This window comes from Physella acuta, unplaced genomic scaffold (assembly GCF_028476545.2).
Source record: "Physella acuta isolate Inbredline_101_S28 unplaced genomic scaffold, ASM2847654v3 ptg000222l, whole genome shotgun sequence".
Classification (NCBI taxonomy): domain Eukaryota; kingdom Metazoa; phylum Mollusca; class Gastropoda; family Physidae; genus Physella; species Physella acuta.
Window position 1 is genome coordinate 1 of NW_026731741.1, and position 14881 is coordinate 14881.

Consider the following 14881-nt stretch of genomic DNA (forward strand, 5'->3'; position numbering starts at 1 on the left):
GACCCCCCCCCTCTTTTGATCGCCAGTAGTGTGACGTCACGTATGGACCGTACCCCATTAATATTTATGAGCCGCACGTGTTTTCCAAGTGGCTCCGATCATCCTATCATCCATCACGAACTCAAAGCTGTCCATTTATTGAACTTTCGCTTAAGGTAAATCAACAGATTAGGATTTGATCCAAGGTTAAACAAGTATGGATCAAATATTGAAATGTAACTTTTTTTTTTAAAATGAAGAGAATACGTGGAATCAAATCTCATGGAGCGTATGAAATGTGTTTTAGGTTAATTGTTAATTAAGTTACACACACACACGCACGCACACACACATACACACTCACTCACTCACTCACACACACACATCTTCAGCAAGAGAAGAAACTGGATAAGTGCTATCATGGAGCATATGAAACGTGTTTTAGGTTAATTGTTTAATTAAGTTACACACACACACACACACACACATCAGCAGGAGCAGAAACTGGACAAGTGCTATCATGCAAGGCTTCAGTCACACAGCTTGTTGTCAATGTTGAACATCAGGGGTCTCCAAACTTTTCAGTCCGAGGGCCGCATTAACTATCAAATTTCAGTTCGAAGGCCAGTTTCTTCCAGGCATGTCTTTGATTTTTCTGGACAAAGTTCCTCAGCCATCACCAACAAACGATTTTTCCTTGGACAAAAAGATCTCCGCTGGCCGGATGAGAGGACTTCGAGGGCCGCATCCGACCCGCGGGCCGTAGTTTGGAGACCCCTGTTGTACATGAAGGTTTCGGTCAGGTTCAGGAGTTTTATAACTTTTACCACACGAACGCCTCAACATCACAGATTGCTACGATAATTACTTTCTTTCGGATGAGATGGTTTTGACATCCTTATAATGGCATTACACTACATTGTCCTTAACCAAGTTAAAACTATTTATCACCTGCATGATTGAGATACAAAGCCTAAAAAAAACCCCAGTATTAAAGCCTTAACTCCCGAAACAGACTGAAACTAATTGATATTTGTAATACACATCGATCTAACTTTATACTATCAGATACAGATTGTTAAAACAAACGTATATTACTGATATTAAATATTGACTTTTATAAAAAAAAAATTAAATCGCTGATATATTAGATAGAGACTGATAGAAAAATTAGGACGCTGATATTTAATACACACTGCTACAAAAAAAAATAATGAGATACAGATTGCTAAAACAAATGTTTGACACTGTTATTTTATACGGATTAATAAAAAAGGGTAAGGTTGATATTCGATACAGACTGCTAGAAAGATGATAACGTTGATATTCGATACAGACTGCTAGAAAAATGATAAAGTTGATATTCGAAACAGACTGCTAGAAAAATGATAACGTTGATATAAGATACAGACTGCTAGAAAAATGATAACGTTGATAGAAGATACAGACTGCTAGAAAAATGATAACGTTAATATTAGATGGAGACCGCCACAATCGTCAAAGTGAAAGAGATTTTTAAACAAATTCTAGAACGAAGGCGATAATCAGATTTAAATTTAAAATAAAACATTGCGGCTCTTACAACATTTTTACGGCGGATTATTAAAAATGTATCACTCACTTTGGGTAGAAAACAAATCAATATTACTTGATTTTTTTTTCTTAAAAGGAATCCGGAGACAAAACAAAATTTGCTTGGATTTTTTTTTCCTTTTAAAGGATTTCGGAGAGAAAACAAATTTTGCTTGGTTTTTTCCAAGGATTTCGGAAAGAAAACAAATTTTGATGTAACTGGGTTTTCCGACTCCATAGACATACAAGTTAGATAAATATGTCGTGGAAATATGAAAACAATACAGATTTATATTCGCTTTTTAATTTTCTTTTAATTAAGGGAGTGTCAATATTATAACCATTTTAAATACAAATCAATTTTCTCTTATTATTAAAAAAAAAATGTCTCAGTTTTCTCTATTCCAATATAAATATACTTTGTTCATGTTCGAGTTTCGAACCTTTATTTTGTAATCCCCTAGTAGCCACACACACCCACCCACTCCTCTCTCCAACACAGAAGCTGAGTTTCCTCCAGACATCTCTTTTTTTTACCGCCACCCCCCAACGAAATGAAATTTATATAATTTATATAGAAAATATATACTTTTAACAGTTACCGCCACCCCCCCCCCCCCCCCCGAAGAAAGTTTACCGCCCTCCCCCCCCCCCCCCCCGAAAATTTCAAGTGCCCCCCGGAGAAAAAAGTCTGGAAGAAACACTGCACAGACGTAAGGCCAATTTACTCTCCAACTCACAGAGTTCAGTTTGTGTTTTTGTATTTCTCTGCTCTATATCTCCAAATACATTCATTTAGTGTGTGTGTGTGTGTGTGTGTGTGTGTGTGTGTGTGTGTGTGTGTGGAGGGGGGTTGTTCTAACCCACTCCTCTCACCACTACAGACGTAAGACCAATTTACTCTCCAGCTCCCGGAATTCAGTTTGTGTTTTTGTATTTCTCTCTCTATATATCTTACAATACATTCCCCCAGCTCTAGACCGGTATATATTAGTGTTGGTCATCCTAAAAGTACAGCCCCAAACAGATTTAAAGAACAACAGTGTTTCTCAAGTTTGAAACAGTTGTACCCCACAGTTGATACGTCGGTGCCAATGTATCAAAATGTATGTCCACATTTAGCACAAATAACGTATTTGTAGGGCTATGTCCAGATTTAGCACATATCGTGTATATAGGGTTATGTACACATTTAGCACACATATCGTATTTATGAAAGGTTATGTCTAAATGTATTACGCATAACGTATATATAAGGGGTATCACACATAACGTATATATAAGGGTATATTCTCGCCTCTGTGATGACCCCTCTGAGTACGGTACCAGAGATTAATTGTGCCGAGTAGCCAAAGTGCGCGCACGACCGGAAATCACGTGATCTGCATCAGCAAACATGGCGGTTTAACTTCATTAAATGACCAGGGACATCCCAAGTTACATGGCTTTAAATATGAGGGGGGGGGGTGAAGCTTGCAGTCACTAAAGCTTATCTCTCGTATCGTATCATTTAGTATCATCAAGCAGTATTTAGTGTCATCTAATATCATTTAATTGTATTTATTATCAACGTGTAACATCTATGTATCACACATGTTTTTCTTCTATTCACCTTATTGATTTAAGACATGAACCACTCGAGATTATCTAAAAAATGCATTGATATTTTAATATGCAAGCTCCTCGCGAGAATCTTTACCCACGGGATTTAAGAACATTTAAAAACCAGGGATGCGCAATGCCGGCCCCGTCAACATTGGTTAACCGGTTGGGCCGGCACAGGCAGATGAACCGGTGGATTATTATTGAGCCGGTTAGAACCGTTGCTCTTATTTAAATCTCTGAATATTTATAATCCTGATTGAAACGCAAGGGATGGAAGGTCGGATCGTAGAGAGTTCGACCGCTAACCCGAAAGTAATGGGTTCGGATCCCGGGCTCGAGTCCGTATGACGTCCCTGAGTCTACACTGCTCTATTGGGTACCTGGAAAAGTAAAAGCTACTGGGCACAGTACTGATCCCCCTGATCACTTTATATGATGAGATGACTAAAAAAGGTGAACTCTACTTCATCTGAACCATTCTTCTGCCCCATGCACCGTTGGGGTTCAAAATGGTACATTACTTGAATCTCAAAGGAAGTGCTTACCTGGACCGTTTGAGTGACGTATGCTGCAGATCCACGTCACCCTTCCCGCGACCGGTGAACGGATCCTTCTCAGAAGGAGAAGATCTTGCCGCCATTTTGACGTCACAGACCTGTTTTAGGAAAACAAAAATAGAATGAAGATTAAATCTCTATGAGTCAATAGATGGGTTTCAATGTATCATTACACAGTAGAAGAACAAAGACATCAGTAGGCTAGCAATGGAATTCTTACGGTTAGTTTTCGTACAAAGCACCGGACTTTAAACATTAAACTGCTAGACTGTATACTGAGTACAGTCCGACATTTAACAGCTAGACTGTGTACTGAGTACAGTCCGACATTTAACTGCTAGACTGTGTACTGAGTACAGCCCGACATTTAACTGCTAGACTGTGTACTGAGTACAGTCCGACATTTAACAGCTAGACTGTGTACTGAGTACAGTCCGACATTCAACTGCTAGACTGTATACTGAGTACAATCCGAGATTTAACTGCTAGACTGTATACTGAGTACAGTCCGACATTTAACTGTTAGACTGTGTACTGAGTACAGTCCGACATTTAACTGTTAGAAAGTACAATCCGACATTTAACTGCTAGACTGTATACTGAGCTCAGTCCGACATTTAACTGCTAGACTGTGTACTGAGTACAGTCCGACATTTAACTGCTAGACTGTATACTGAGTACAATCCGACATTTAACTGCTAGACTGTATACTGAGTACAGTCCGACATTTAACTGCTAGACTGTGTACTGAGTACAGTCCGACATTTAACTGCTAGACTGTATACTGAGTACAATCCGACTTTTAACTGCTAGACTGTGTACTGACTACAATCCGAGATGAAACTTCCATAATGCCTCCGTTAAGAGCAAGTCGGTGAATAATTAATGCCCTTTCCCATGTCGTGTCTGTAGTGCCGCCAGACAAGTTTTAAATTCACATTCATTTTAAAGATTGATTCGTTGAAATTACGGCAGAATTTTGATGAAACTTTTGAATGTTTATCAATAAGAATTAATACCTCTTTATGAATTAAAAAAAAACATCACTTGTATCCGTGATTGTGTCAACAAAAGTTATTTCCCTTATAATTAATTATGGCCACTTCATGTCTTCAATATTATATTTCGTAATGACTCTGGTTTTCATTATTAATAATTTGTTAGCTGCAATGAATAAAATATTTGATAGCTCTCTTGTCGTCCATTATTTAGTTCCCTTAAATTCATTATTAATTGTCAGCTCCCTTATATTTCCTTTATGATAGCACCGTTATACTTTATATGGCACTATTATTTTTAAGAATATTCTCCAATAATTTGAAATTTAAAGAAAATAAAAATGCTAATTTAATTCATAGACAGACGCTTATAATTTATTAAATTACTGGTAGTACTTTTTGAAATTTAAAAAATGCGTTGACGTATTCAAAAGATCTAGTTCGTTAAATAGAAAATATTATCGAAAAAATATCCCTATAAATGTATTGTTTTGTTTCAAATAAAGATTTTAGTGACAATTTTTTAATTGAAAAAAAAAACAATATTATGTGTCATATTTGATGATTCATCCTAAAAAATGTGAATATTTCAGTCTCATCTTACTATTTAAATAGAGATTTCAAATTAAAGAAATGTTTAAAATTTTAAACTCATATTGATTTTGTTTACAATTTAAATACAATTATTGGATTAGCGCGAGAGGTGCTGAAATAACCACAAATCCACTGCCACAGGGTTTTTGTGTGGTTTACGTGTAGTGTTTCTTTCAAAATTTTCGAGAGGGGGGGGGGGGGGGGGCTGACACTGGAAGAATCTCTGTTGACGTGTTACAAAACACATTTCTTTAAATTGACAAGGGCAATTCTCTGGCTATTGAATTCAAACGTTGGTTTCGTAGAAATTAATAATTTAAATTCAGTTTGGCAGTCTGCACTGTACGTACATGTTTAATTCAGGCTGCGAAGCATCAGAACACTTAAGCTTGGCTATCTAATACCGTTTTATATCAATTGCCTTACGGCAAATATTTGAGTTATTTGTTTTACAACATTCGTTTGGTAAAGAACATCATGTAAAAAATTGGAATACATAGTTCCATTGTTTTTAGAATGTTTATGTTGTTAAAAAATCCAATCGACGGCAGGATTTAGTGGAGAAAGGCTCCCATTTCAAGCACTCGAGCAACCTAAATCACTGTTTTAAAAAAAGCTGGGTAAATTAAATCAAAACTCTAGAACAGTCGCATTAATTAGACTCCGAGCTTAGTCTGATTTGATATCAAACTCTAGCTCTAACCAGCTACACAAGCCTTTGTATATGTATATGTGCCTTCCCAGATTGCGAATGTGTATGCTTGTATGGGCATATGTATGAGTACACACACATACACACACATACACACACACACACACACATATATATATATATATATATATATATATATATATATATATATATATATATATATATATATATATATATATATATATATATATATATATATATATATATATATATATATATATAAATATATATATATATAAATATATATATATATAAATATATATATATATATATGCCCTGTTATTCTATTTTCGTGCTATTTCTACCCCGCAATTTCTGACAGCCAATATAATTTGTATAGCCGAGGCAAGGATAGACGTAGCACTCAACACACGAGCGCAGACGGCGAACCCTGTAATAGACGGTGTGGAACAACTAAGTGACGAGTCGATTGTGAGTGATCAATAGCTATTATCTAGTCACAACCTGCATCAACAATGTCATCCCCCCCTTCTAACTTCACAAATAGAACAACCCATTTTGTTAGCATACAGCAACACTTATCCTCCACAAACTTTAATAACTTGTCTAGCGTTGAAAAGAAAACAAACACAGCATATATATAAATGTAAGCAATTATTGTTATATTGATATAAGCATGTCGACATGAATGTGGACTTGTTTCTATGCGTGTGTATCTTTTATTGTGACATTGAAACGTGCATGTCGACTTGAATCTGTACTCGTTTACATATATATATATATATATATATATATATATATATATATATATATATATATATATATATATATATATATATATATATATATATATATGTATGTTTTTTGTATGTTAGTACATATAATATTTCATGAAAATAAATATTTTTCATATTTTACAAGAGTTCAGTATTATGAGGGAAAGGGGTGTGGAAATTAAAACATCTTCTGTGAAATTTAAAAATGTATGTTTATTAGTAGTAATATAGTGCTTTAGTGATATACTGTTATACTGTTATGGTGATATAAATAACGTAAACATAAAGACTTGTAACGTAAAACGAGGAAAGAGAATTAACAAGACCTTAAGGCAATACTCAAAGGACAGTCACACGGGCTCAGAAGATGACCTTTCTTAAATTAAGTCACAACAAATTATAATAGCTCAGTCTTCAACGTTCGGTCTTTAGCGCGAAGTTTTTCACTAACTAAACTACATTTATACACACGTAGACCTGGTCTACGCCAACAGATCACGTGACTTGTCTACCGGCAGGGATGATGAATCATTGGCTAAAGTTTCAATAATTCACAACGGACGCCAGTGGCCCGCAGGCCGATGTTGTTTCCAACGCCAGAATGTAGCATCCGACAACTTTGGTATTTAATCATCGCTGTTTCTCGTCGAATCTCGTCTCAATGACGTCACGGCCACTTATTCCAGCCTCGACAGCCGGAAGGTGTTTTTGGTTGAGTCGCAAATAAAGAAAATGTTGATTTCTCCCTAGAGAGAGGGGGAGGGGGGTTCTATTTTGTAAAGAAATCAAACATATTTAACTGCGAAATGTGTGTATTATAAGTATTAGAAAGATATGATGTTGCATTGCGACATTGTAACTAAGACATAAATAGGTTACGTACAACAACAGTCTTTCTTTGAGACTTTTTTCTCCGGAAGTGTGTCTGAAACTTTCGGGAGGGTGGACTAAAATTTCCGGCGGGGGGGGGGGGGGGTTCAATGGTAAAAGTATGTTTTCTATTAAAAGTATACCTTTTTTTCTATTTCATTTAGCGTGTGTGTGCGTGGGGGATGTTCTACCAAAAGAGATGCCTGAAAGAAACTCTGTACACAATATCATTTGCCTTTGAAAAAAAAACAATTATCAGTAAAGCAAAAATAAAAATGTTATCAAAATTAGTGGCCGCAACCTCTGTCACTTCAGGTGACCAAGACACCTGTGTATTAAACAATATGAATGTCCTGACGTAAGCCTGTTTATGTCCTGATGTCATGACATCATAAACCATCTGACACAAGTGTTAATGCCAAGAACTGATGTCATGACATTATAAATTATCATGCACAAATGTTGATGTCAAGAATGATACCATGACATCATAAACTATCGTGCAAATGTATTGATGTCAAGAACTAATGGCATGACATACAAAATTATTACGTACTACTTTTGATGTCAACAAATTATGTCATGGCATCATAAACTATCATGCAGAAGTGATCAAGAAATTATGTCAAGACATCATAAATTATCATGAACAAATGTTGATGTCAAGAAATGATGTCATGGTATCATAAACCAGTCGGCGCAAGTGTTGATACCAAGAATTGATGTCATGACATCATAAACCAGCATTCAGCTGGTGTCATGTTGCCCATCACGGCAATATGAAACCCTTCTGTCGATGCGGTCTGACGTTTGACATTCTACCCTCGCTAATCTAGATTGGAAAAAAAATACTCTTCGTCTTATTCTTGCCTCCAAGCGTTTCCTCGAACATTAGATATATTTCTCTGCTTGCAGTCAAAACATTCATGGTAAAAATAAAACCTACGTTCTTGAACCATCTTACATCTACAATTTAATGGAACGATTTTATTTTCAAACATCATAAAATCACAAATTTTCAACCTTTTATGTAAACGCTAAAGCGTTTTTAACACATTACCGTCAAATAAAAGTAAAAGAGAGTAATATTTTTTCAAACCAAATCTTTGTAAAGCTATTGAAATGTTGTTAGCACGCTATCATTTGCCCGTCAATCTAATGTATTGTATGATGTCTGCAGTACTTAAAATCCTTTTATCGTCTACGTGTGTCGTGGTTTGTATTAGTACTACATTTAAAAGGAACTTTTTTTTAATTTCGTGTTTATTTTGTACTCCATATTTTTTGTTATTCTAATTTTGTTAAATGAAATTTTTAAAAAATCGTGTCGCTGCTAGCTTCTTTGACAGTAACAGGTAAAACAATGATTTGTATTGGTGGTTTTAAATAGAACAGACTGCACATCCAATAGGAGCGATCGATTTCATACGAAACTAACGCTATAAGTAGCAGTTTAGTCAATTATGGCGTCGTGTAAATTTATCAAGGGGGAAAAAAAATCGAAATTTACATGGTATTCAGTAGACGAGTAGCATGTGACGCTCTATTGTAATGATCAGATCTGGTTTAGAATTGTTCAGTAGCCTGGTGCTAGAAGCGTGATCAATTGCTCATTTTTTTGTGTTTTTGTCATAATTATCCCCGGGGATACGGTGCTATTAGCGAGTGTTTTATATTCTTGTAGGGGAAATGTTTAGAAAGCTCCGCAGATATTGTGGTAGTAAACAGGTGTGAATAACTTTATCTGTCTGATTAAAAAAAAACACATCTACACTATCACAAACACGTGGTACTACAGTTATTTTTACTTTCGTTTTAGGGGTCGGCGTGATCGAGTCGGTAAAGCTCATGGTTGCTACACCGAAAAGTCTCGAGTTTGAACCCTCGGGCAGATGAGGCTCCTTAGCTGGGGACAGCCACTCTTCTAGGAGAGACAACTCCAAAATCAAACAACTGTTACTTTGTGGTTTGTTCTTGGTTGGACAAAGGCTATGAAAGCAAATCCAAAAAAGAAAAGCAGGCTGAAATCAGAGTCAATGGCCTCAGTGGCGCATAACCAGTTGACACGTATCCTTAATTGTGTTGGAGAGGGAATCCCTTCCAACACTAACATTAAGAACAAAGAAGAAGAAGACTTTCGTTTTAATTTATTTTTTGGTAGGTTCTACCTCGGTTGGGCCCTATTTCAGGATAGCGTTAGCCGAAAAGCTTTGTAAAAAAATGTGTTAGGGCCGATAATCAGCGAACAGTAGGACCCATTATGGACCACTGTACGTGTAGTTTTTCAGTCTTTATAAGCCTTAAAAAGTGACTGTTTATGAATCCATTCAATATTTTCTCCAGTCTCTCAAAACCTTCTAGCCGCCGCTTTCAAAAGCCCTATCTGGCAATTATAAGCATTTATGTCAACTATAAGCATTTCTATCTGTATGCTCCTTAGGCCTTTCTGACAACTATAAGCATTTCTATCTGTATGCTTCATTAGACATTTCTGCCAACTATAAACATTTCTATCTTTCTGTCAACTATAAGCATTTCTATATGTCTGCCCCATAAACCTTTTTGTCTTTTCCATAATCCATAAACCCTTCATCAGCCTCAAAAGCTTTTCCTATCTGTTCTATATAAGCCCTTTATGTCTACCTCTGTCAATTTACTGCTTACGTTCCTTCTGTCTGTCTGCTCCTGATGCGCCCTACGCCAGTCTACTTTATCCTTATCCTTTTATCCTAGAACCTCGTCCGTCGCCAACTCCCCAGAGGACCAGCTGACTTAGACAACAGATCCCCCCCCTTTAATTCACGTTCTAATAAAAGACCTCGGCTCTGCCAGAGTCACAGAAGAGCATTTAATGTCTTAGGCTTGTAATGGGCTTGCTGTCCTCACTTAGGCTTGTAATGGGCTTGCTGTCCTCACTTAGGTTTGTAATGGGCTTGCTGTCCTCACTTAGGCTTGTAATGGGCTTGCTGTCCTCACTTAGGCTTGTAATGGGCTTGCTGTCCTCACTTAGGCTTGTAATGGGCTTGCTGTCCTCTTTTAGGCTTGTAATGGGCTTGCTGTCCTCACTTAGGCTTGTAATGGGCTTGCTGTCCTCACTTAGGCTTGTAATGGGCTTGCTGTCCTCACTTAGGTTTGTAATGGGCTTGCTGTCCTCACTTAGGCTTGTAATGGGCTTGCTGTCCTCAGTTAGGCTTGTAATGGGCTTGCTGTCCTCACTTAGGCTTGTAATGGGCTTGCTGTCCTCACTTAGGCTTGTAATGGGCTTGCTGTCCTCACTTAGGCTTGTAATGGGCTTGCTGTCCTCACTTAGGCTTGTAATGGGCTTGCTGTCCTCTTTTAGGCTTGTAATGGGCTTGCTGTCCTCACTTAGGCTTGTAATGGGCTTGCTGTCCTCACTTAGGCTTGTAATGGGCTTGCTGTCCTCTTTTAGGCTTGTAATGGGCTTGCTGTCCTCACTTAGGCTTGTAATGGGCTTGCTGTCCTCACTTAGGTTTGTAATGGGCTTGCTGTCCTCACTTAGGCTTGTAATGGGCTTGCTGTCCTCACTTAGGCTTGTAATGGGCTTGCTGTCCTCACTTAGGCTTGTAATGGGCTTGCTGTCCTCACTTACTTAGGCTTGTAATGGGCTTGCTGTCCTCACTTAGGCTTGTAATGGGCTTGCTGTCCTCACTTAGGCTTGTCATGGGCTTGCTGTCCTCACTTAGGCTTGTAATGGGCTTGCTGTCCTCACTTAGGCTTGTAATGGGCTTGCTGTCCTCTTTTAGGCTTGTAATGGGCTTGCTGTCCTCACTTAGGCTTGTAATGGGCTTGCTGTCCTCACTTAGGCTTGTAATGGGCTTGCTGTCCTCTTTTAGGCTTGTAATGGGCTTGCTGTCCTCACTTAGGCTTGTAATGGGCTTGCTGTCCTCACTTAGGTTTGTAATGGGCTTGCTGTCCTCACTTAGGCTTGTAATGGGCTTGCTGTCCTCACTTAGGCTTGTAATGGGCTTGCTGTCCTCACTTAGGCTTGTAATGGGCTTGCTGTCCTCACTTACTTAGGCTTGTAATGGGCTTGCTGTCCTCACTTAGGCTTGTAATGGGCTTGCTGTCCTCACTTAGGCTTGTCATGGGCTTGCTGTCCTCACTTAGGCTTGTAATGGGCTTGCTGTCCTCACTTAGACTTGTAATGGGCTTGCTGTCCTCACTTAGGCTTGTAATGGGCTTGCTGTCCTCACTTAGGCTTGTAATGGGCTTGCTGTCCTCAGCTTCCAACAGGCTGTCGTTAACTTCCACTCATCAGCCAAGTGACGCCTGCCTTAGGGAATCAAATAAAGGGCGGACAATTTTTAAGGTCCACGAAAACTAGCATAGACGTCTGAATTTTGTGTAGTGATTGGTAGAAGAGATGATTCATATTTAAAATTTTATTTCTTTTTTTTTTTGTCGACACAATTTGTCTAAATTTTGTGTAGATCTAGTGTTTGATAGAAGAGATGATTCATATTTTAAAATTTTGTTTCGTCTTTTTTTGTCATCACAATTAGTCTAAATCTTGTGTTGAGTTTGGTGGAATAGATGATTCATATTTTAAAATTTTGTTTCGTCTTTTTTTGTCATCACAATTAGTCTAAATCTTGTGTAGTGTTTGATAGAAGAGATGATTCATATTTTTAAATTTTGTTTCGTTTTTTCTTTGTCATCACAATTTGTCTAAATCATGTGTAGTGTTTGCTGGAAGAGATTATTCATATGGGTGATGGTTCCAATGCCTACATAGGGTCTTAGCTTACCCTAAAACCCATACACGGTTGTATCAAATGTATTTAGTGAAAACAAATATCGAGAAAATCGTTGATACTGAAAGGAAATTGATTCTAAAAAATCCGGTTGTGAAAATGATTTATGGAAAGATTTAACCAAGAGAAAAGAAGAAAAAAATCGTCAAAAGGCAAACGACCACTTAACCCAGTTTTCACGACCACCTGAAGTTTGAATGCAATACGAATTTGAATGAGAAGAAAAAAAAATGCAGTCTGTGACCGCCTGAGGCGAATGCTGCTCACTACAGCTGGGGCGACATCTATTCTAATGTGTGAGCGCCACGAGGGATAACTCTTGACGACGGCGCACGTGGTCAGGGAAAGCTCGTGAGGAAAAGAAGGTCGCGCAACTGTCGCCAAAGATAAGACGGTCGCTCAATGGTCGCGAGGACAAGACGGTCGCTCAATGGTCGCGTAGTTCAGACGGTCGCTCAATGGTCGCGAGGACAAGACGGTCGCTCAATGTTGGAGAGGACAAGGCGGTCGCTTAAGGGTCGCTGTGACAAGATAGTCGCTAAAAGGTCTCCATAAAAAAACGGTCGCTCAAGGACAGTCAAAAACAAAACGGTAGCTGAACGGTCGCCAGGACAAGACGGTCGCTCAAGAGTCGCCAAAGACCTAGTCGTTGAAATGCTACTATCACCCCGTTGTGTGTAATCAGTGTGGCAATAAACAGCCTCCGGGCAGAAATCGATTACATTATTTACTCTTTTAATAACTCCCGCGTGCTCCGCCGGGTACGGTAGGTTTGAAAAGCGCCACCCCACCCCCTTCCCACCACCTCCACGCACGCTAGTGAATCATTGCACGTTCGTTATGTTATGTAGCAAGACTTCCCATCGGAAGGACTTCGTTTTATTTTTTTAGGTGGCTTTTGAAAAATTAATTGTCGGCTTTGTTTTTTTCGCTACGTACGGGCGAGTGGAAAATGAGGGGAGAAGGGGGGGGGGGCATAAGATGCGTTAGTTCTTATGAGTTGTATAAAATGTGTACTAAAATATTTTCCATAAAGTTTCCCTCGTCCTGTGTACAACTGACCAACCTGAGTACACGTTCTGGTCCGTTTTTTTGGAAGAGACAACTCTAAACGAACACGTGTTTTTTTTGTGTGTGTGTTTGAAAACATTTAAGTAAATTAAAAAAAAAAGACATGTGGCATTTCCAAATTAAAAGTTTGTTCTTTGTTTGATTGTCATAATATGCATATGATAAACGACTTTTTAAAATTGTTTTAAAATGCCTACTTTATTTTTTAAATCGAATTTAAATGCCATTGATTAAAAAAAAAACTCGAACTTTTAAGAATGCCAGATACGAATAAAAGAAAAACGAAAAATAAATATATAAAAATAAAAACCTGAACAGTTATTGATTATTTTATAATACAAAAAATATCAAAGTTTTCCCCAGAAATAGATGGTCCATGATATAAAACTTACTTATGATTACAGTGGTTTCTTTTACAAATTACATATAGAGCTGTTTGCAAGAACCCGGAAACACAAGCACGTTCATCAACACTTTACAATTGTCAGTGGCGTAGCCGAGTCGGGTTAGGGGAGGCAAACATTGCTGAAGGTCTGCCACCCATTCCCTAGCGTATAGAAATGTGTAGCTTAGAAGCAGACCACATTCCAACTCCACAATTAGGGAAACACCAAAAACAGATCAGCCGACACCAAAACCAACCGTAACAAAAAATAACAAATCCATTGATTCGCTAATATAGGCCTGTATACTTCGATATTTTAATTGTAAAACACAAGACTACCTTAATCCTAACCATTGAGTTTTTATTATCGGCGATAAAAAAGAGAGTTCCGATTATGGGGGACTAACTGCGAAATTTAAACTAAAAAAAAACTTACCTTAGGCCTATTGTACAGGAAGTTTCTCTAGCATCGCTAAAAACTGATCTCCAACACAAGCCACAAATCAAGTTAGAACATCGACGCAAACTAGATTAAAATTCATAAATAAATTATTCCATCGCTAACAGAGCGGAAAAAAAACCCGGATTCGTCGATAAAAGTTTAGCCTTCATGATTTTGCAACAGCTTGTGACATTGAATTAATTCACAATTTTAAAAGTTTTACCCAAATATATTTCGGGCAACAACCTTAAGTTAACATTGAAAGATAAAAAAACTTAAAAAAACTCGAGCATTGGAACACGAGGACGCCCACAAATCCCTACTCATTCCGGACACTAGACTAACCCTTACACCGCGCGGTTGGTACATATGCGGGTGGGGGGAGGGATGTCTCATCTCGCAGCACGTGCCACCGCGTGTGGTATCATCAATACGCCGTCACCACGGCAACTGCAGCCGCCGTCGTCACCCGTCGCCACTTTGAAGTCTGCCACGCTTGGCAGCCGCCCCGTCAATAGGAAAAGCTTGCTTTGTGGTTAAAAATAAAACTACTCCACGTTTGGTAGCAGCAGACGATCAGCTGA